Source organism: Chiloscyllium plagiosum, chromosome 12 (genome assembly GCF_004010195.1).
Source record: "Chiloscyllium plagiosum isolate BGI_BamShark_2017 chromosome 12, ASM401019v2, whole genome shotgun sequence".
Lineage (NCBI taxonomy): Eukaryota > Metazoa > Chordata > Chondrichthyes > Orectolobiformes > Hemiscylliidae > Chiloscyllium > Chiloscyllium plagiosum.
The window spans coordinates 68899691-68920853 of NC_057721.1; the positions used below are offsets into that span (position 1 = coordinate 68899691).

Here is a 21163-nt window from a genome sequence, read left to right on the forward strand (position 1 = left end):
TAGGGCACCTCACACCTTCAGTGCATTATCTGGGCCAACATGACACCAATTGTTAAAGTTCACTTAAGAATGCAACTTTAAAAAAAAATTCTGGGATTTATATATGAAAGAATTGAAACCAACATGTTCATTCTAAAAGATGAGAAAGTTAACAAACAATCCAGGTCTTTTTCCAATATATCACTTCAGTTACATCACACTGTTAACTTTTGCTATAAATTCTGCGTCTTATGATCTTATTCTCCACAACCACCTGATGAAGGAGCAGCGCTCCAAAAGCTAGTGCTTCCAAATAAACCTGTTGACCTATAACCTGGTGTTGTGTGAGTTTTGTTTTTTTCTTTGCTTCTTCTTCTCGTGGTGGAGATCATATCGGCACCACTGCTACCATGTGACATTTTCCCAGATGACCACTCCTGACACATTCTGATACTCGCCACTTCAACCAATGTGTGGTACTGGGTGGGAGCTCTTTGACTGCTGTCAATCTTCCTTTCTCTTTGCTTTGTCCTGTCTAGTGATCAATAATGGATAATACATCATTACAGAATTTACAGAAGCACTTTTCTTGGATAACAAGAAGATTAATTGCACGATAACAATAATTAGAATGATATTTGGTCAGGCAAATTCATGAAGATGTTCCCTGGAGTTGGTAAATTAATTGGTGAAGAAAGATGGGCAGACTGTTTTTCTTGGAACACATAAGGTTGGAGGGAAATTTAATTGAGGTTGATGAAACTGAGGGCCTTAAATGGAATAGATACAAATGCATGGAATGGACTGACCTATTTCACTTAGCAACGAGGTCAATAAACAGGAAGCATGGATTTAAAGAAAATGGTAGAAGGATGGGGGTTGGGGGGTAGTTGAGGAGAAGTGTCATTATCCAAAGGATGGTTCTGGAACTCTCTGCTTCAAAAGGTGGTAGAGCCAGAACCTCTCATTGTGCGTAAAACAAATTTGAATAACACTTGAAGTGCCGTAATAGCCAAAGATGAGGAACTGGAAAGCAAGATGATAATGGATACATTTTGAGCTGTTACAGATGTGATGAGATGAGTGGTCTCCTTCAATCCTATCATTTCTTTTATGTTTCTTTGTTTATTGTGTGAGCGACTGGCATCTGTGACATCCTCTCAAGGTATTTGAGCAGCACAAGAGAAAGAGTGAGTCTGGAAGAGGTGCTTTCCAATGAAAACAATAAATTAATATAAAATAATAAAAAAGAAACTTGTTTAGTCCCTTACATAACCGCAGCTTGGCCATACAGACTTCACAAACAGTGAATTGTAGTATAGCAAGTGCGGGAGTCAATTTGTGTAGAGCAAGCTCTTACATTGAGAGTCATAAAGCTATGTAGTCCAATTCGTCCATGCTGACCAGAAATCCTAAATTAATCTAGTCCCATTTTCCGTTTCAAAAATGTCCTCTGAATTTATTTTAATAATGTTGGTTGAGGCATAAGGACTCCTTGCATTTCTTTAGAATAGTATGATGGAGTGTTTTATATTCACATGAGAGAGCAGGTCGGGTCTCAGTTTAACACCACATGCAAAAGATGTGACAGCAGCAGTTCAATATTCCTTTATGACTGCCTCAGACTGTCAGCCCAGATTTTGTGCTTAGTTTGTGACTTAATCAAGAGGTTCTGATAACTTATGCTGTGAATTCAACATCTGGAATCTCAGACTGGGTTACAGTTTAGGTTCTATTCCCTGACATGTTATTTTAATTTAGACTAATTTTATTTTACTCATTTGGGTCAGAATCCCAGAGCTAAAATGGAATATTTTTACCCTTGATAACCTAATAATGGTTTGGAAATATTATCAAATGCATGTGTAACCCATTTGCATCTAATAAAATAGCATGTGAGGAACATCATACAAAAACCATGAAGTGTTTGTTTGGCTATTATCACTATCATTTTCCATTAGCATCAGTATCAAACACTTCAAAGTCATTCCAGTTTGGGAATTTTAGTTTCCTCCCTTTTGTCCCAGTAATGGGGATAGATTTTCTCTGTAGGTTGACTGCTGTGAAATTGTACAAAGGCTTAGAAAGATAAAGTGATTCCAATATAGCCAGTATACAAAGGGTAGTGTTATTCACTGCAATTTAATCTTCTGACATCAGAAGATACTGCAAACCACAGTAAGATTGCCATTTCCCCTCATTTATGTTAGGATAGGCAAACAGATGTATTTGTGCTGTACACTCACATGCTCTTAGTTCTACATTGAAAAATACCTTAGTTATTTTGCAGCAGAGTGAGGGGAGGGTAAACCTCAGGGAGGTCATGTTATTTCTGATGTGGAGAAGCTGGTGTTGGACTGGGGTGGACAAAGTTAAAATCACACAACACCAGGTTATAGTCCAATAGGTTTATTTGGAAGCACTAACTTTCAGAGTGCTGCTAATTCATCAGACTGGTTATTCCTGTACAGGACACTGGTGAGGCCACTTTTGGAATACTGTGTTCAATTCTGGTCTGATGTTGTTAAACTTGAAAGGGTTCAGAACAGATTTACAAGGATGTTGCCAGGGTTGGAGCATTTGAGCTACAGGGAGAGGCTGAACAGGCTGGGGGTGTTTTTCCTGGAGTGTCGGAGGCTGAAGGTTTACAAAATCATGAGGGGGCATGGATAGGGTGAATAGCCAAGGTCTTTTCCCGAGGGTAGGGGAGTCCAAAAGAAGAGGACACAGGTTTCAGGTGAGAGAGGAAAGAGCTGAAGGGGACCTAAGGGGCAACTTTCTCACACAGAGGGTGGTGTGTGTATGGCATGAGCTGCCAGACGAGGTGGTAGAGGCTGGTACAATTACAATATTTAAAATGGATCTAGATGGGTATATGAATAGGAAGGGTTTTGAGGGATATGGGGGCAAATGCTGACAAATGGGACTAGATTAATTTAGGATATCTGGTCGGCATGGATGAGTTGGACCAAACTCCAATGAGTCTGTTTCCATCGTGTACATCTCTATGACTCAGTCTGTCCAGTCAGAACTGGATATAGAACCACTGTAAATGTTGGTGATCATAGAATGGTTACAGCACAGAAAGATGCCATTTGGCCCATTGTGCCGGTGCTAGCTCATGCCACATCTCCTTCTTTTTAACCACAGCTCTGCAATTTTCTTCTTCTTTAGAAATAATTATCTAATTCCTTTAGGGAATCCACAGGTTGAATTTGTTCCTGCTGCACTCTCAGGCAATGCAGTCCACATCCGAGTCATCTGCTGCATAACCATCTTTTTCTCACATTGCTGTAATTCTTTTGACAATCACGTTAATGCCATGTCATCTGGTTCTTGACCCTTCAGTCATGTTGCTATAAAACAACCAGAATATGTGTACATGAGCATAGATTTCTATGCAACTTCTGATGATCTATGAGGACAAAAGATTGGGCATTTCCTGCCCCCCCCCTCCCAATTAATTTAGTTTAAGCTTTCCACTTTCCAAGTCAGGCAACATTGCAACTTCTGGAATAAAGACAAAATACGCAGATGCTGAAAATCTGAATCACTCACAGAGAATGCTGGAGAAACTCAGCAGGTCTGGCAGTGCCTGTAGAGACAGAAGCAGAGTTAATGTTTCCAGTTGAATTTGACGCTTCTTTGGAACAGAACGTGGCAATTTTTGTTTTTGTTTATTACAGATCTCCAGCATCTGCTGGTCTTTGTTATATTGAAGGGGCTTTTGGTTATGACGCACCTCAACCTGAAATAACGTGGAGGTGCCTATTGGACTGGGGTGGACAAAGTTAGAAGTCACATGACACCAGGTTATAGTCCAACATGTTTATTTGAAATCACAAGCTTTCGGAGGTGTTGACCTAACTTGACAAAGAGCAGTGTTCCAAAAGCTTGTTATCGCAAGCAAGCCTGTTGGATTATAACCTGGTGTTGTGTGACTTCCAGCTGGAAATAAGTTGCTCATGAGATTTTTGGAAAATTGGGGAAAGTAATGTGTTCCTCTCTATTAGTTTTCACAGGAAAATAAGTCAGAATAGCTTTTAGAATGAGTAGGGTTCACCCATTCGGTGTCAGCTACGGCTTGATTGTAGCACCCTTGCTTCTCAATTCAAGGGTTGTGGGTTCAAAGATCAGGCCTGAGCTCAAAACTCTGGGATGACAATCTGGTGGAGTACTGAGGGGATGCTGCCCTGCTGGAGGAGCTGTCTTCTTAAGAAATCATTGAACTGGAGCCATGTCACTCTCAGGGGATGTAAGAAAGGCACAAAACATTACTTTGAAGAAAGCAGGAAGCTGTCCTGGGTAATAGTGATTTGATAATCATAAGACTATAAGAAATAGGAACAACAGTAGGCTGTTCAGCCCCTCGAGCTTGTTCTGCCATTTAATAGGATCATGGCTAATCCAACATTCCTCATGTTCGTTTTCTTGTATTTAACCCATAACCTTATTCTCCTACTGATCAAGAAACTATCTTAGCCTTAAATATACTCAAGAACTCTGCCCCCACAGCTCTACGTGGAAAAGAGTTCCAAAGACTTACAACCCTCTGAACAAAGAAATTCCTTCTCATTGCCGTCTTTAATTGGCACCCCTTTATTCTGAGACTATGCTCTCTTGTCCTTTGGTGGACCATGAGGGGAAACATCTATGTGATTACCTCTCTTTCTTCGAAACTTCAGTGCATAGAGCCCCAACCTGTTCAGCCTTTGCCCATAAAACATTTCCTCCATACCCCTTTCGGGGCAACAGGGTGGCTGAGTGGTTAGCACTAATGCCTCACAGCAGCAGGGACCTGGGTTCGATTCTACCCTTGGGTCATGTCCGTATGGAGTTTGCACATTCTCCCCGTGTCTGCATGGGTTTCCTCCAAGTGCAGATTGGGTGGGTTGGCCATGCTAAATTGCCTGCAGTGTCCAGGGATGTGCAGGCTAGGCGTATTAGCCTTTGAAAAGGCAAGGTTAGAGGTATAGGGTAGATGGGGGTAAATCTGGGTAGGTTACTCTTCGGAGGGTTGGTGGGCCAAGTGGCCTGCTTCCACACAATAGGGATTCTATGATTCTATATCAAAGATCATCACAAGTGAATGCCTTTGCTCCAATGAAATAAGATCTTTCCTCAAATAAGGGGACCAAAACTACTCTCAGTACTCCAGATGTGGTCTCTCCAGCACCTTGTACAGTTACAATAAGACTTCCTTACTCACCTGAAATAAGGAACAACATTACGTTAGACCACCTGATTACCTGCTGCACCTCTGTGCGAACTTTCTGTGTTTCATCCCCCACCGAATATCTGGTTGTTTTTTCAACTGATGTCTGTGCAAACTGACCCCATATAGATTGGCTGCTAGTCTTCACACATTTCAACAGTGACTCCACTCCTGAAGGCTCTTTCTCAGTGTCTTGGGATCCTCTGAAAGACAGAGGTGTTTCTCCTTTAATGTGCTGAATAAATGTAACAGCTCAAATGAGCTGTCTGCCAAATGAATAACAGGAGAAACAAATCCACGGACGCCAGTAACACTGTGACAAAGTATCCAGGAAGAATTCTGTGGAAGCTGGTATAATTCCACAAATATCAAGCTGAGAAGTTTCTTGCTGTTAAAAAAAACTGTCTGGAGAGTTGAATGTGGTTATAAAAGAATATAATAAAAACAGACTGGAGGAAGTGAAGAAACTAACTACACTACCAGCAGCTTTGAGAATACTGATGACATTGAGGAAAGACCTGAAGGACATTTGTGATCATGTGACAAATACTGCAGTATAGTACACACAGGTTAGAGCAAATTATTATTAAAATGTAATCCGGTACAACTCCAAGCGCTGCATTAAATCTAATTCGCTTTTTGATGTAACATCACAAATTCAATATGCTTCTCGGAACCGACACTGCAGAATTGGTAATATCATTTGCAGTACAGCCATCACCTTCAAACAAGACACGCTGAAGACAAATGCTGCCCTTTCACCTTGCTGTCATGCCTTTGCACCCCTCTGATACTGGAGAAGAGATTTGCACCCCACTCAGCTATCTTCCACTCGACAGTGAACTGTGGTTTAACAGCTCATGCCAAAGGTCATCGTGTCCAACAGCACAGCACTGGAGTGTGCTCGGTTAAAACAGTGACTGCAGGTGCTGGAAACCAGATTCTGGATTAGTGGTGCTGGAAGAGCACAGCAGTTCAGGCAGCATCCGAGGAGTAGTAAAATCGATGTTTCGGGCAAAAGCTGCCGATCCCTGGGCCAACGATGTGACTCGGAGGCGAGGACACTGCAAACTGATTCACGGCTGACACTTACAGACACTGATTGTAGTAATTAATGTGAATTTGCACCAACAAGCAAAGCTTAAACAAGTAAAATGAATCAGAAAATATTAGAAGAAGACAGCGCAGTACAGGCCCTTCGGCCCTCGATGTTGCGCCGATCCAAGCCCACCTAACCTACACTAGCCCACTATCCTCCATATGCCTATCCAATGCCCACTTAAATGCCCATAATGAGGGAGAGTCCACCACTGCTACTGGCAGAGCATTCCATGAACTCACGACTCGCTGAGTAAAGAACCTACCCCTCACATCTGTCCTATACCTACCCCCCCTTAATTTAAAGCTATGCCCCCTTGTAATAGCTGACTCCATACGTGGAAAAAGATTCTCACTGTCGACCCTATCTAAACCCCTAATCATCTTGTACAAGCATATTATTATGCGTTGAGCACAAAAAGCAAATGCACAATTGCAAGGCAATTATAGGAGATTGAATTTTACAAATAAATTAATATGGAAACAAAATATAATTCAGGGTAACATGAGATTTTCTGGTATTTTGAAATAATCTCTTTTTTGATTCAATCATGGAATCTGGGCCAACACTTATTGTCCTAGAGAACGTGGTAGTGAACCCCTTCGTTAATGCTACAGTGTTGGGGTCTGGGTGCATCCATTGTGCTATTAGGGAGGGGGTTCCAGGGTTTAAATCTAACTTCTATCTTCAAGGTGACCATTTCACTTTCAAAGTGAAGTTACTGTTACACTGAACGCAATTGCTATTCAGCAGTAGCAGATGAGATTGGAATATAGGGACAAGAGTAGACCATTCAGTTCCTCGAGCCTGTTACTCTGTTCAGTTCAGTTATATTTGATTTGTGTTTAGGGAATGCTTTTAAGTCAGGCAGTCTAGCTTTAAGTGGTGCTAACCTTGAACAAAGCTGAGGCCTCCCGATGAGGCATGCTGCAATGAGCTGCCTGCTATAATCATGGAAATAAGCTTCGAATGAACAGCAAAACCAATTCTGTTGACCAGAATCTCGACTTCATTTCTTTCAGCTCTGCTGCTGTTGATAACATTGAGGCAAGAGAATGTGTGTGAAAGAAATGCTGTTAGGTGAAGGGAGGGAAGACGAGGGAAACGGTAAATAGAACAGGAAGACAGAACCTAACAGGAATCCAGCTGGCAGGGCAGATTGAGAGAAAGGCATGTTCTGTGGTTGGTGGGTGCAGGGAAATGAACTATAGATGCCCCTGGAGGATGGCGAAATGTGAAAAAAAATGAGAAAAACAACATGTACTTGTGAAGAGAGGCTCTATTGAAAACTGAATGTTGCATGAGAAGAGAACATGAAACAAGAGATGGAGAGGATGCCCATTGTGGAAGAATTTCCCACCACTTTGGCAGCGACACTATCATTTGCTGTTGACATTACAATGGACATCGTACTAATTAGACCTTTTTGTCCATGGTTTGACTTTAAGGAAAATATGACCACAAATCTGCTGCAAGTGCAAGCAGTGTGGACAACAGGACCTCTAAGCCAACAGAGTGTACCCTTAATAAACAAAATGTAAGGATTGAGAAACGATAGGAACATCGGGGATAAAGGTAAATGAAAGGGGGTGAATTCAATACTTCAAAAAAAGAGAGAAATAGAGTGGGGAAGACAGATTGGATTCATGAAGAAGTATAAATTAGGTAAATGTGAGGCACTGCATTTTGGAAGGGCAAATTATGGCTGAACCTAGACACGTAATGGTAAGATGCTGGTGAGTGTTGTCAAACAAACAGATGTTGGGATGCAGGCTCATAGTTCCTTTAAATAGAATTGCAGGTAGACACGATACTTGAACTAAGTGTTTGATACGCTTGCCTTTATTGGTCGGTACATCCAGTATAGGAGTTGAAAGGTCACGTTGTGGCTATACTGGATATTGGTTAGGTCACTTTTGGAATTCTGCATTCAATTCTGGTCTCCCTGCTATAGGAACGATGTTGTGAAACTTGAAAGGGTTCAGAAAAGATTTACAAGGATGTTGTCAGGGTTGGAGAGTTTGATCTATAGAGTGAGACTGAAAAGGTTGGAGCTGTTTTCCCTGGAGCGTCAGAGGCTGAGGTGTGACCTTGTAGAGGTTTATAAAATCATGAGGGGCATGGATAGGGTGACTAGCCAAGGTGTTTTCCCCAGGGTCGTGGAGTCCAAAGGTTGAGGTCATAGGTTTACGGTGAGAGGACCTGAGGGACAATGTTTTCATGCAGAGTGTAGTGTGTATATAGAATGAGCTACCAAAGGAGGTGGTGGAAGCTGGTACAATTCCATCATTTAAAAGGCATCTAGGTTGGTATATGAATAGGAACTGTTTAGTGGGATATCGGCCAAAGGCTCTCAAATGGGCCTAGATTAATATAAGATATCTGCTCAGCATGAACAAGTTGGACCGAAGGGTCTGCTTCCGTACTGAACAGTTCTGTGACTCTATGAATATAAATAAAAGTAACAAAAAGGAAACATAAGGAAAAGAAATAGAACAATTAAAATTTGACAATTTTAACATCTGTTGTAACAATTCACAACTTTAAGGAATGAAACTCCACACTTACAATTACTAACTTTCTAAGCAGACGTTACTTGCAGTCGTTAACAATCAACATGTTGTTGAAATGATGTGAACGTTCTTTATTGCAAAATCTATATTTCAACAGTGTGTTTAATGGGAAATTCAGACACAAGTATAGCAATGTGAAGAAACTCACGAGAAATTTAAGGGTGTAATGCAATATACGCAATCTAACGGAGAAATAGTGCAAATTGACCAGAAGCCCCTGGCGATCACAATTTCTCCTCTTGCTGTAAGTTCTTAACCAATCTGCACACTAATAAGGGAATGCAATGTTCACACACTATTACTTTTTCAGTCTGGTTCATTGTCATGTGGCCAATTATACACACGCTGGCCTCAATAATAATGGGAGAGTGCGGGTGAAGCTAAAAGCAGCCAAAGAACCCGAAAAAGAGTCGATGACCTGATGAGGTTAATTGCATGAAGTCATTAGAATAATGTGGTACCTCTTACTATTCGACAGCTGGTCAAATATATAACCTGGCAATGCTTAGAAGGGAAATCCCCATATTTTTAATGCCTGTTCAATTCCCTCCTATGCATTAGGGGATTAACAATGGACCTCTGTTTCCCCGTGGAAAATGGAGATTCTATGAGAACTAACTTTGAAATCTCAAGTGTATAGCTAATGATGTTTCTTCTATTAATGAACAGAAAATTGCAGGATATGTGCTCTCTCAAGAGTGCTGCTTTTCAGTAGTATTTGCAAAATCAATCATGTGCTTGCAAACCATTAATACTGTTTAGAGCAGAACATTAATAGAGCATATATTAATACTATCCAACTAGGATTTCTAGTTTAAGCATACCAAATGGAAAAAGGCTGAATTGTTCAACTACTATCTGGCTAGTTATTATTCTCCATGTGCATTGGCTCGTTCAGGACCTGAATATTTTCTGTTTGGCTGTTTGTGAGAGTATAAAGATGATATAGAATTTCAATGCATATATTCGAAGTTTATTTTTGTTTCTTTAAGTGATCTTGATAAATACATTTGATTGGGAATTCCGTCTAGTTAAATATGTTGTCTGATGTAGCACTGTGAACATCCTCAAGGCTGATCTCTGTTTTATATTGGATTTTAGCCAAGACAGTAAGGTATCAATACAACTGGCTTTTATACAACAAAGCAGAGTGAAGTATCACAACTCCTTTGATTTCCCCAATTCAGAACCTTCATCTATATAAAAGAATGAACAAAATGGGGCAGTGGGATGACTCAGTGGTTAGCACTGCTGTCTCGCAACACCTGGGACTCTTGGGTGACTGTCTCTTCACGTACCTGCTTGGATTACCTGCGGTTGGTCCAGCTTCCTCCCACAGTCTAAAGATGTGCAGGTTATATATATTGACTGTGTTAAATATCCCATAGTGTCCAGGGGTTAGGCTAGGTGGGGTTAACCATGGGAAAAGCAGGGTTACAGGGATAGGATAATGGGGTAGGTCTAGGTGGGATGCTCTTTGGAGGGTGTGTGTGGACCCGATGGACTGTTTGGCCTGCTTCCACACTGTAAGGATTCTATTAAAACTTAGGTTTATGCTCCTCATGTTCTTCTCCAAGCCATAACAAGCTGCACGTCCTCTGAGGTTGTGGGTTCACTGCAGAAACCGAAGCATGGAGACCCAGGCTGACTCTCTTATCTTGAGTATTGACGGAGCACTGCATAGTTGGAGATGCCAGCTTTTCGGATGTGTATCTAAACTGAAACCTGATGTGTCCCAACAGGGAACCTGCTTCTGACAGCCATCTAATGAATTTCGTTGCATCTTGCAGTCAATCTGCAGACACTCAGTTGAGATTTTAACTCACCAAGTTGACAAAAGTGTACACGGTTGTGAGGTGCATGGGTAGGGTAGGTAGAGAGAAACATTTCCTCTTAGTAGAGGGGTTAATCACCAGGGGTCGGAGTTTTGAGGTAAGAAGCAGGAAGGTTCGAGGAGGCTTGAGGAATGGTGTTTCCACCCAAAGGGTTGTAACTATCTGGAACTTACTACTTAAAAGGCTAATGAAGGTAGCTCAAGTCATTTAACAAGTATTTCTATGAGAACTTGAAACACTATAGCATACAAAGCAATGGACCAAGTACTGGGGAATGGGATTCAAATAGACTGATGCTTAATAACTGGTATGAACAGCCATTTTGAATGCTGAAAACTCTACGAGTCAAAGAAAAGAATTGGGGAGCTACTAAAATTGTTTGGCCTAATTGTTGCCTTTCTGCTGACTCACCATTTTACTGCACGGGATTTGACAGTGAATGAGTTGTCTGACGGACTTGAGTGAACTCCCCATTAATATGCTGCAAATTGGAATCCTGTATGTAAACAGGGCCTGATGGTGTTTTGATTAGCTGCTGAGGTAACTGCCACCAAAAAAGAAACTGCTTTAGCACAGCCATAACATGACAGAGCAGCAGCTGAATTATAGGAGAAGGTGAGGTCTGCAGATGCTGGAGATCAGAGTCGAGAGTGTGTTGCTGGAAAAGCACAGCAGGTCAGGCAGCATCCGAGGAGCAGGAGAATCGACGTTCCGGGCCGGAGCCCTTCATGAATTTCTGATGAAGGGCTCCGGCCCGAAATGTCGATTCTTCTGCGCCTTAGATGCTACCTGACCTGCTGTGCCTTTCCAGCAACACCCAGCAGCTAAATTTTACTCAACAGACTCCTGCTATGATATGTAAACTAGTTAATCTGGAATGCTGATGTTGGTTGACGGCAAGATATTTATCAGGTCCCCAGGGAATACTCATGAGCTCCCATTCGGAAAATGTCTGTGGGATCATTTAACGTCACCTCAGAGAACAGAAGAGGTTTCTGTTTAAATATTCAATCGAAGGATGGCACCTCTGATAGTGCAGCACTCCCTCAATACTCAGTGCTGGAGAGTCACCCTCCATGCTCACATTTCTGTAGTCAGCTCTGAATTGAAAATCTCAGGATGAGGGTGCAGCCTGTGATACCACAGAGGAGGAGACGAGAAGCATAAACTTAACAGGTTTGTTCGTTCTTGCATATACACGATGAATCTGAATCGGGGAAATCAAAGACTTTGTGTTATTTCACTCTGCTTTGATGTACAAGTGAGATATATAACACCATATAACATGACAAACTGCAAAATGGAAAACATGTTTTTTTCCACCTCCACCCACAGGCTTGTGCCAAAACCAAAAATAGAAGAGTAGAAATAACATTGTCCACTTAGAGCTAGCGTGTTTACATTAGATACGTCCTGACTTAATGCAGCTGAGTGTTTCTGAGCATTTGTCCTTCTTACAGAGTATGGTAAGGTAGAAACTAACCCTCCATCTTTCTATTTCACTGATCAGAACTAGATATAAGGATGGTATTAATATTGATTACTGTTAGAACTTGGGGTTCAATAAGTTTACCTTTAATTAAGAAATATTTTTGAAAAAAGCATTTGCACTGAATTTTCCAAAAACCTGCCTGTATTAATATTTGGGATGAACAATTAACACAAATTGAAAACAGACAAATAATATAGAGCAAAGATGCATAGATTCGTCATAAAGCTTTCTAATATATACACACTTTATAGCTCTCGCAAAGGCAGTTATTCATATAAATCATCTCTATAAGCCACTTCCCACTCTCTCTACTATATTGTCTGATTCTCAGAGACAGCATTGTAAAAGGAGGAGGGATGTGTTCTGAATAAATTCCTGGCACTGTGCTGATGCATGAAGGCTGTTACCAAGTCTTGACTTTTCTCCTTATATAGATAATTATAACCTTGTAGGTTATATTCAACTTAGGCCATTGTATGGGTTAGATGCAGTGAAACACTCCTTCTAATCTACCCATCAACATGCCTCGATTTCTGAATCTCAGAAGAAAAAGACACTGACTGTGCAGCAGTGAATCTTCCTGCTATCTTCACTGGCATGCAGCTTGTCTTGTTTATCATGAGAATTGTGAAGTATGAGCAGGTTTCTATTGACAGTAAAAAATTGTCTAGTTTGAACTCAAGCTTCAAATAATTCTATTTTCTTCAGTGAGAACTCACACGCCAAATCTCAGAAATCACAAAACAAAGCAGTATAATGAAAGTGTAGTGAGATGATAGTTTGCAAGTTTGTTTGATATAATGGGACTGCACATCAAAGCATCTCATTGCTGTGGGGTGTGCTGGTATGTCTGCAGGCTGTTGGAGAACCGCTAAGATGTATTTATTTTAGTTAAAAATCACACAGCACCAGGTTATTACAAGGTTTCAGCTATTACAAGGGGGCATAGCTTGAAATTAAGGGGGGTAGGTATAGGACAGATGTTAGGGGTAGGTTCTTTACTCAGCGAGTCGTGAGTTCATGGAATGCCCTGCCAGTAGCAGTGGTGGACTCTCCCTCATTATGGGCATTTAAGCGGGCATTGGATAGGCATATGGAGGATAGTGGGCTAATGTAGGTTAGGTGGGCTAGGATCGGCGCAACATCGAGGGCCGAAGGGCCTGTACTGCGCTATATTCTTCTATGTTCCATGTTCTATGTTATAGTCCAACAGGTTTAATTGTAAGTACACTAGCTTTCGGAGCGACGCTCCTTCATCAGGTGGTAGTTTGTAAAGACCAAATACTGAAGGTTGAGGAAATCCGAAATAAAGACAGAAAAAGCTGAAATGTTCACACAGTCAGTATCTTGAGGAAATGACATTTCCTTAAACATGAATTGCATGGAATTCTTCTTCCTGTTAGAATATTGCGTGCAATTTGGTCTCCTACCTATCGGAAGAATGTTGTGAAACTTGAAAGAGTTCAGAAAAGATTTACAAGGATGTTGCCAGGGTTGGAGAATTTGAGCTATACGGAGAGGCTGAATAGGTTGGGGCTATTTTCCCTGGAGTGTCAAAGGCTGAGGGGTGACCTCATAGAGGTTTATAAAATCATGAGGGGCATGGATAGAGTTAATAGACAAGGTCTTTTTCCTGGGATGGGAGAGTCCAGAACTAGAGGAAATAGGTTTAGGGTGAGAGGGGAAAGATATAAAAGGGACCTCAGAGGGAACGTTTTCACGCAGAGGGTGGTACGTTTGTGGGATGAGCTGCCAGAGGAAGCGGTGGAGGCTCGTACAACTACAACATTCAAAAGGCATCTGGATGTGTACATGAATAGGGAGGGTTTGGAGGGATATGGGCCAAGTGCTGGCAAATGGGGTTAGATTGGGTTGGGATATTTGGTCAGCATGGATGAGTTGGACCGAAGGGTCTGTTTCCGTGCTGTACATTTCTATGACTCTATAACTCTATGAAGTTATTAAAAGGAGCAAGCTTATGGATGTCCATCAAAAAGTGAAAATCTGACCTCGTGTTTAAGCTCTGGAATTCCCCACACATCCTCTCCCCCCCCCCCCACCCCCCCAAACTCCTGCACCCAATACTTGCAAACTCCAACTCGCTTTTCCTTTAAGAAACCCCTTAAACATACCTCTTTGACCAAGACTTTGGTCACTGAGGTGGTATTTTCCCAGAAGATCAGGCTCAATGTCTTGTGATATTTGCTGTATCTACTAGCATCTGGCACTAGGAAACAGTGGCTTGAGAAAGTTCACTGCTAACAATCCTTCTTTGACTTTGCTTTTTCCAATGATTAATGGTAGGGGATACACCATCATAGAGTATTTACAGAAGAGATGGCAAGAGTTCATTACATGATAATACTAAGTACAAATATGTTTGCTCAAGCATTATGACTAGAACCTTAAGGAGATAGTACAGATACACTGCTCCTTTGAAAATTGGAGTAGAACAACTGCTTTCCACTTAGAAACTGTGTGTGACATCAGTAGGATGGATGGACATCCCTTTCATTACCATAGCAGTACCATACTTTAAACAACAGTCTGTCCTAGTATCTCCTGATATGCTTAAATACTTGGTAGTTGTTCCTGTGAAGCACATTTCAACCTGTTAAAGACAAATATAGATGCAAGTTAGAGTTGTTTAATACTTCCTAAGTTTGAAAAAGTTAAATGAGATTGTCTCCATTACCTCAGTATAGGATAGATATATTATAAGCCTTCTCATTTATTATAGTACCTGGAACTGAGTAGAGTACACATATTCAGTTGATTGACTGGAGACAAATTGTGTACCATGTTTGAAGGCTGCTTTAAGTTCACTTCCATTTCAATCATTGCAAGAGCCTAACAGTAGACAATTCAATCACTTCAGGCCTGTTACACTTTAGATTACGTACTCAAAATTTACAAGACAAACAGTAATCAGAGGACTGTACGAATTGAGTTAAAATTTGCATATCTGCATGCAATGCATTTTTCTGTTCCCTATTGCTGCACAGAATGTAATACATCAGGACTAGAAGTCATTTTATTTTGGGTAAAAGAGATACAAGTGTTGGATTCTATGGAAATGAAATTCAGGATTTATAAGGGGCAGCTGAATTGACTTTATACTGTTACTCAAAAACATTATCGCTTCACATAAAATAAATGAGACATGGGATTCTAGAATTCAAAACACTGCTCCAAAGCAGCAGTTCCATTACTAAGAGTATTAGTTTAGGTGGGAAATGATGAACATGTCAACTCTTGCTCACTTCTGGCAAGGTCCACATTCCACACCATGTTCTTGAAGCCTCTAGTTAGTGCCTTATGAGCATATGACCAAGTTTGTAGAGTGGGCAAATTGTGATGTCAATATGCTCTAACAATAACATGACTTGCCTTTTCTGACTCTCACTGTTCCGATTATGACCTTACTGTAATACCACCACCACCATCATCGTGTCACCCTCATATCGCTTCCCTTCAATCCAACGTGTACCCTTAGTTGGTCTTGACTATCCACTTGCTATTGGGGGGGGGGGGATCTTCCCAGTCCTACAGATTCAGGTGGGGCTCAGAGGCAGGATGGAGAGGAAAGCGGGACATCGAATTGGTAGACCAACTCATTCCTGCCCTTAACCAGTAGGTGGAGTAAATCTGAAAGAGAGGGTGTGCTCCTGGATGGCCAATTAAAATCATTAATTGCCCAGTTTGGGGAGATGGGAACACCATTGGGATCTTTCAAGGAATGAAGAGGCCCCTAACCGGTAGTATGGGCCACTGTTAACTTCCCATCATGATGTGTATACACATGCCTCTAATCTATTCTCTAAGGTATGTACAATATCAGGGTCTGAGCTGGAGGTTGCAAGTGTCAGATTGATCAATGGTGCTTCTTTATCACCAATTTATGGTCTTGTGCCACTGCCTGAGGTGAACCTTTAAGTTTTTGGTATGAGTGTGATTGATTGGGATTGTTATAGTAGGTGAGTCATGGGGTTTGTTTATATTTAATTGTGGGACATGGGTGTTGCTGGCTGGCCAGCATTTATTGCCTGTCCCAAGTTGCCCTTGAGAAGGTGGTGATGAGCCTCCTTCTTGAACCGGCTGCAGTACATTTGCTGTAGGTTGACCCACAATGCCCTGAGGTAGGGAATTCTGGATATTGATTCTGTGACACTGAAGGAACAGAAATATATCTGCAAGTCAGAACAGTGAGTGGCTGGGAGGGGAACTTGCAGGTAGTGGAGTCATCATATATCTATTGCCCTTGTCCTTCCTGATGGAAGTGGTCATGAGTTTTGAAGGTGCTGTTTGAGGATCTTTGGTGTATTTTTGCAGTGCATTTTGTGAATAGGACACACTGCTGCTATTTAGCACCGGTGGTGGAGGGAGTGGATGCTTGTGGATGTGGTGCCAATTGAATGAGCTGCTTTGTCCTGGATGGTGTCAAGCATCTTGAGTGTTGTTGGAATTGCACCTATTCAGGCAAGTGGGGAATATCCCATCTCACTCCAGCCTTGTGCCTGGTAGATGGTGGACAGGAGGTGAGTCAGGAGGTGAGTTACCTGCCACTGTATTCCTAGCATTTTACCTGCTCTTGTAGCCATAATGCTTATGTGGCGAGTCCAGTTGAGTTTCTGGTCAATTATAATCCAAAGAATGTTGATAGTGGGGATTTAGTTATGGTAACATCACTGAATGTCAGGGGGTGGCAGTTCAATTATTAGAGGTGGTCATTGCCAAGTATTTGTGTGAAAGGAATGTTACTTGTAACTTGCCAGCACAAGCCTGGCTATTGTCCAGATGCTGTTGCATTTGAACATGGATTGCTTCCGTTATCTGAGGAGTCCCGAATAGTGCTGAACATTGCTCAGTCATAGGCAAACTTCCTCACTTCTGACCTTGTGATAGAGGGAAGATCATTGATGAAGCAGCTGAAGTGGTTGGGCATAGGACACTACCCTGAGGAACTCCTGTGGAGACATCCTGGAGCTGAGACGACTGACCACGACCATCTTCTTATGTGACAGGTATAACTCCAATCAGTGGAGAGTTGCCATTTGATACCCACTGATTCCAGTTTTGCTGGTGTTCCTTTATACCACACTCAATTGAATATGACTTTGATGTCAAGGGCTGTCACTTCACCTCCCCTCTGGAATTCAGCTCTTTTGTCCATGTTTGAACGAAGGCTGTCATGAGGTTAGGAGCTGAGTGACCTGGCGGAACCCAAACTGGACCTCACTGAGCAGATTATTGCTTAGCAGGTGCTGCTTGAAAACATTGTTGCTGGCATCTTCCATCACTTTACTGATGATTGAGAGTAGCCTGATGGGGCAGTAATTGACTGGGTGGGATTTGACCAGCTTTTGTGCATAGGGCACACCTGGATAATGTTTCATATTATTGGATAGATGCCAATGTTGTAACTGTTTTGGAACAGCTTGGCTAGAGGAGCGGAAGTGTCTGGAGCTCAAGGCTTCAGTACTATTACTGATATGTTGTCAGGACATATAGGCTTTGCAATATTCAGTGTGTTTCTTGATATCACGTAGACTGAATCGAATTGACTGAAGATTGGCTGGGGACTACTAGATGAGGCCGAGATGGATCATCAACTTGGCACTCTGGCTGAAGGTTGCTGTAAATGCTTTCAGCCTCATCTTTTGCACTGATGGTGCTGGGCTCATCCATCATTGAGGATGGGGATATTTGTAGAGTCTCCTCATCCAGTGAGCTGTTGAATTGTACAGGATATTGAGCACAGAGTGTTGTGCATCCAGATCCTCAGGGTTATATTGCCTGCAATGGCCCACATGGCTGTCGGAATTCCATAACCAAACTATTTGCAGAATGTTTTTATTCATTCACAGGGTGAGGGCATCACTGGCTAGTTTATTGTCCATCCCTAATTGCTCAGAAGGCAGCTAAGAGTCAACCACATTGCTGTGGGTCTGGAGTCACATATAGGCCAGACCAAATAAGGATAGCAGTTTCCTTCCCTAAAGGACATTGGTGAACCAGATGGGTTTTGCTGACAATCAACACTGGATTCATGGTCATCATTAGACTCTGAATTCCAGATTTTTTATTGAATTCAAATTTCACTATCTGCCATGGCAGGATTTGAACCCAGGTCCTCAGAACGTTTCCTGGATAATGAATTTGTTTTGTCATATTCCTCACTTCTCTTGCATGTCACTTTAACTCTATGCCCGCTCATTCTGCTCCCATATATCCTTTGAGATAACAATAAAGAACTGGGTGCTGGAAATCTGAAACAAACTAAAACAAAAATTCCTGGCAAGCTTCAGCAGGTCCGACAGCATCCGTGAAGACAAAACAGAATTAATGTTTCAAATCGTGTATTACCTATTTACCCTATCCATGCCCCTCATCATTTGTACACCTCTATAAGGTCACCCCTCAGCCTCTGACGCTCCAGGGAAAACAGCCCCAGCCTGTTCAGCCACTCCCTATAACTCAAATCCTCCAACCCTGGCAACATCCTTGTAACTCTTTTCTGAACCCTTTCAAGTTTCACAACACCTTTCCGATAGGAAGGAGACTAGAATTGCATGCAATATTCCAACAGTGGCCTAACCAATGTCCTGTACAGCCGCAACATGACCTCCCCACTCCTGTACTCAATACTCTGACCAATAAAGGAAAGCATACCAAACGCCTTCTTCACTATCCTATCTACTGCAACTCCACTTTCAAGGTGCTATGAACCTTCACTCCAAGGTCTCTTTGTTCAGCAACATTCTCTAGGACCTTACCATTAAGTATGTAAGTCTTGCTAAGATTTGCTTTCCCAAAATGTAGCACCTCGCATTTATCTGAATTAAACTCATCTGCCGCTTCTCAGCCCATTTGCCCATTTGATCAAGATCCTGTTGTCATCCAAGGTAACCTTCTTCGCTGTCCACTACACCTCCAATTTTGGTGTCATCTGCAAACTTACTAACTATACCTCTTATGCTCGCATCCAAATCATTTACATAAATGACAAAAAGTAGAGGGCCCAGCACCGATCCTTGTGGCACTCCACTGGTCACAGGCCTCCAGTCTGAAAAACAGCCCTCCACCACCACCTTTGAGCCAGTTCTGAATTTCAGTGCCTGTTCCAACCAGAATGGTCTTCCCTTTTAACGGCTGGCTTTGAGTAGAGAATCTAGTTTGAACTTGTGTTAGCCGCTCACAGCTCTGAATCCACCTCTCATCTATTCAGCATCCCAGCACTGGGCTTCATGCTGTGATCACATAATTGAGCAGGTAACATGCAGTTTGTGTGCTGCCTGCTTCAGAATAAACAGACATGAATTAATCAAGACACCTTCCCTGCTTGCTTGCCATGTCTATTGCTTTCCCCAGTTCATTAGTTTCACTTAGTGGTGAATCTGTGGAATTCTTGACCTGTAGAAGGCTGAGGTTGTTAAGTATGTTCAAGGCTGAGATCGACAGATTTTTAATCAGAATGGGAATCAAGGGTTAGAGAGTAAAGGCAGGAAAGTGGAATGGAGGTGTATCAGATTGGGCCATTTATTGGTGAAACAGATGTGATGGGCTGAATGGACTAGTCCTACACATATGTCTTCTGGTCTCATTTATTTTGAGCACTTTAGTATATGAGTTACAGAACTATGGAAAATGGGGAGAAGGTGTTTCTTGACAAGGCAACTTGTTGGAGGCTGAATGTCTATGAGTGATCACCACTAATGCAGATAAGAGAGAGGTCACTTTGACTAATTAATTGATTAAGTGGGAGTACACTAACGTCAGATCCTACACTATTGCCCATGCTAGTTTCAAATGGCATGGCTATAAAATATCATTTGACTTAATGACTAACACTGTCACGGTAAGGAGGAAAATGCTCATTATTTTAACTACAGCATATGATACTGCCTCTTCTCTGCCACCACAATTTGGTTTGTGATCATAGGTCAGAAAGGGTGTGGGAAAACCTCATTGAAATTAGCTCATCATTATTCAGTTAGTCGTTCAAAACAGCACTTTATGTTCCTGCATGAAAAACCCATTTTACGCCTTATGAATTTATAATACAAATAAAATTGGCAGTGAGCCAGAAACCATGGTGATGATAAAAAAAGTTAATTACACAAGGGTCAATTCCACTTGGAACCAACAGCACAGAGTCAGGTAGGTAGATCACTGGAATTCATTTTCCAAAATGATGAGGACATAAATTTCGAGTCATCTTGTCATGTCGATCTCTACCTGTCGGCATGATTCCTGGCCTCATTGACCAAAAATGATTATTGGGTTGATTTTAACTCACAGTAATAATTAGAACAGTCTTTGAGGACCCGCATTCTCTATACAGCCCTCCTAACTCTTCCCTTCACCCTGGAAAGACAAACTTGGAATGTGAATGTGGCTGGCAAGTCCACATGGCGCAGATATACCAACAGTGCTGGTAGAGAGGGAGTTCCATCACTTTCATCCAGCAATAGTGAGTGAACAGAAATATTCTTAAAGGGAAAGATGCAATGCCCCCATGGACTTGCTGCCCTTGTCCTTCTAGGTGACATTGGCTGGAGTTTGGAAAATGGGGTTGAAAGAGCCTTGGTGAGTTGCTGCAGTGCATCTTGTAGATGGCACACACTGATGCCACTGTGTGTGGATAGTGGAGGGATTGCCAGCTGAACAAGCTGCTAAGTTGTTGAGTGTTATTGGAGAGCATATGATCATAATGTTTACTAACCATTTGCCACCATCACAAACGTTTACGTACTGCTTGTGATAAATGACACTAACCTGGAATTGCATCTTCAAGTTATATTGTAGAAACTAGCTTTTCGATTTAACTGATCTGTACTGAAGCTTATGGTTCATAATGGCTTCCTTGCTTCATATAACCTCATCATCTTTGCCTTCTATTCCTTCCTTCCTCTTGCAATGATCTAGCTTCAATTTAACTCCTTCAAAGCTGTTTACTTCACATGAACG

The 21163-nt window shown here is 41.8% G+C and overlaps 1 protein-coding gene and 1 long non-coding RNA gene across 2 annotated transcripts in view; one reads left to right on the forward strand and one right to left on the reverse strand.

Annotated features, from left to right (window-relative positions):
- Positions 1–8923, reverse strand: part of LOC122555393 — a 30079-nt gene extending 21156 nt beyond the window's left edge. Inside the window, exon 1 of the long non-coding RNA XR_006313258.1 lies at positions 8862–8923. This is a non-coding gene — a long non-coding RNA (uncharacterized LOC122555393). The remainder of the gene's footprint in view (positions 1–8861) is intronic.
- LOC122555392 (calmodulin regulator protein PCP4-like) overlaps positions 1–21163 on the forward strand; it is a 134375-nt gene that overhangs the window by 41304 nt on the left and 71908 nt on the right. The gene's annotated exons all lie outside the window — the stretch shown is intronic.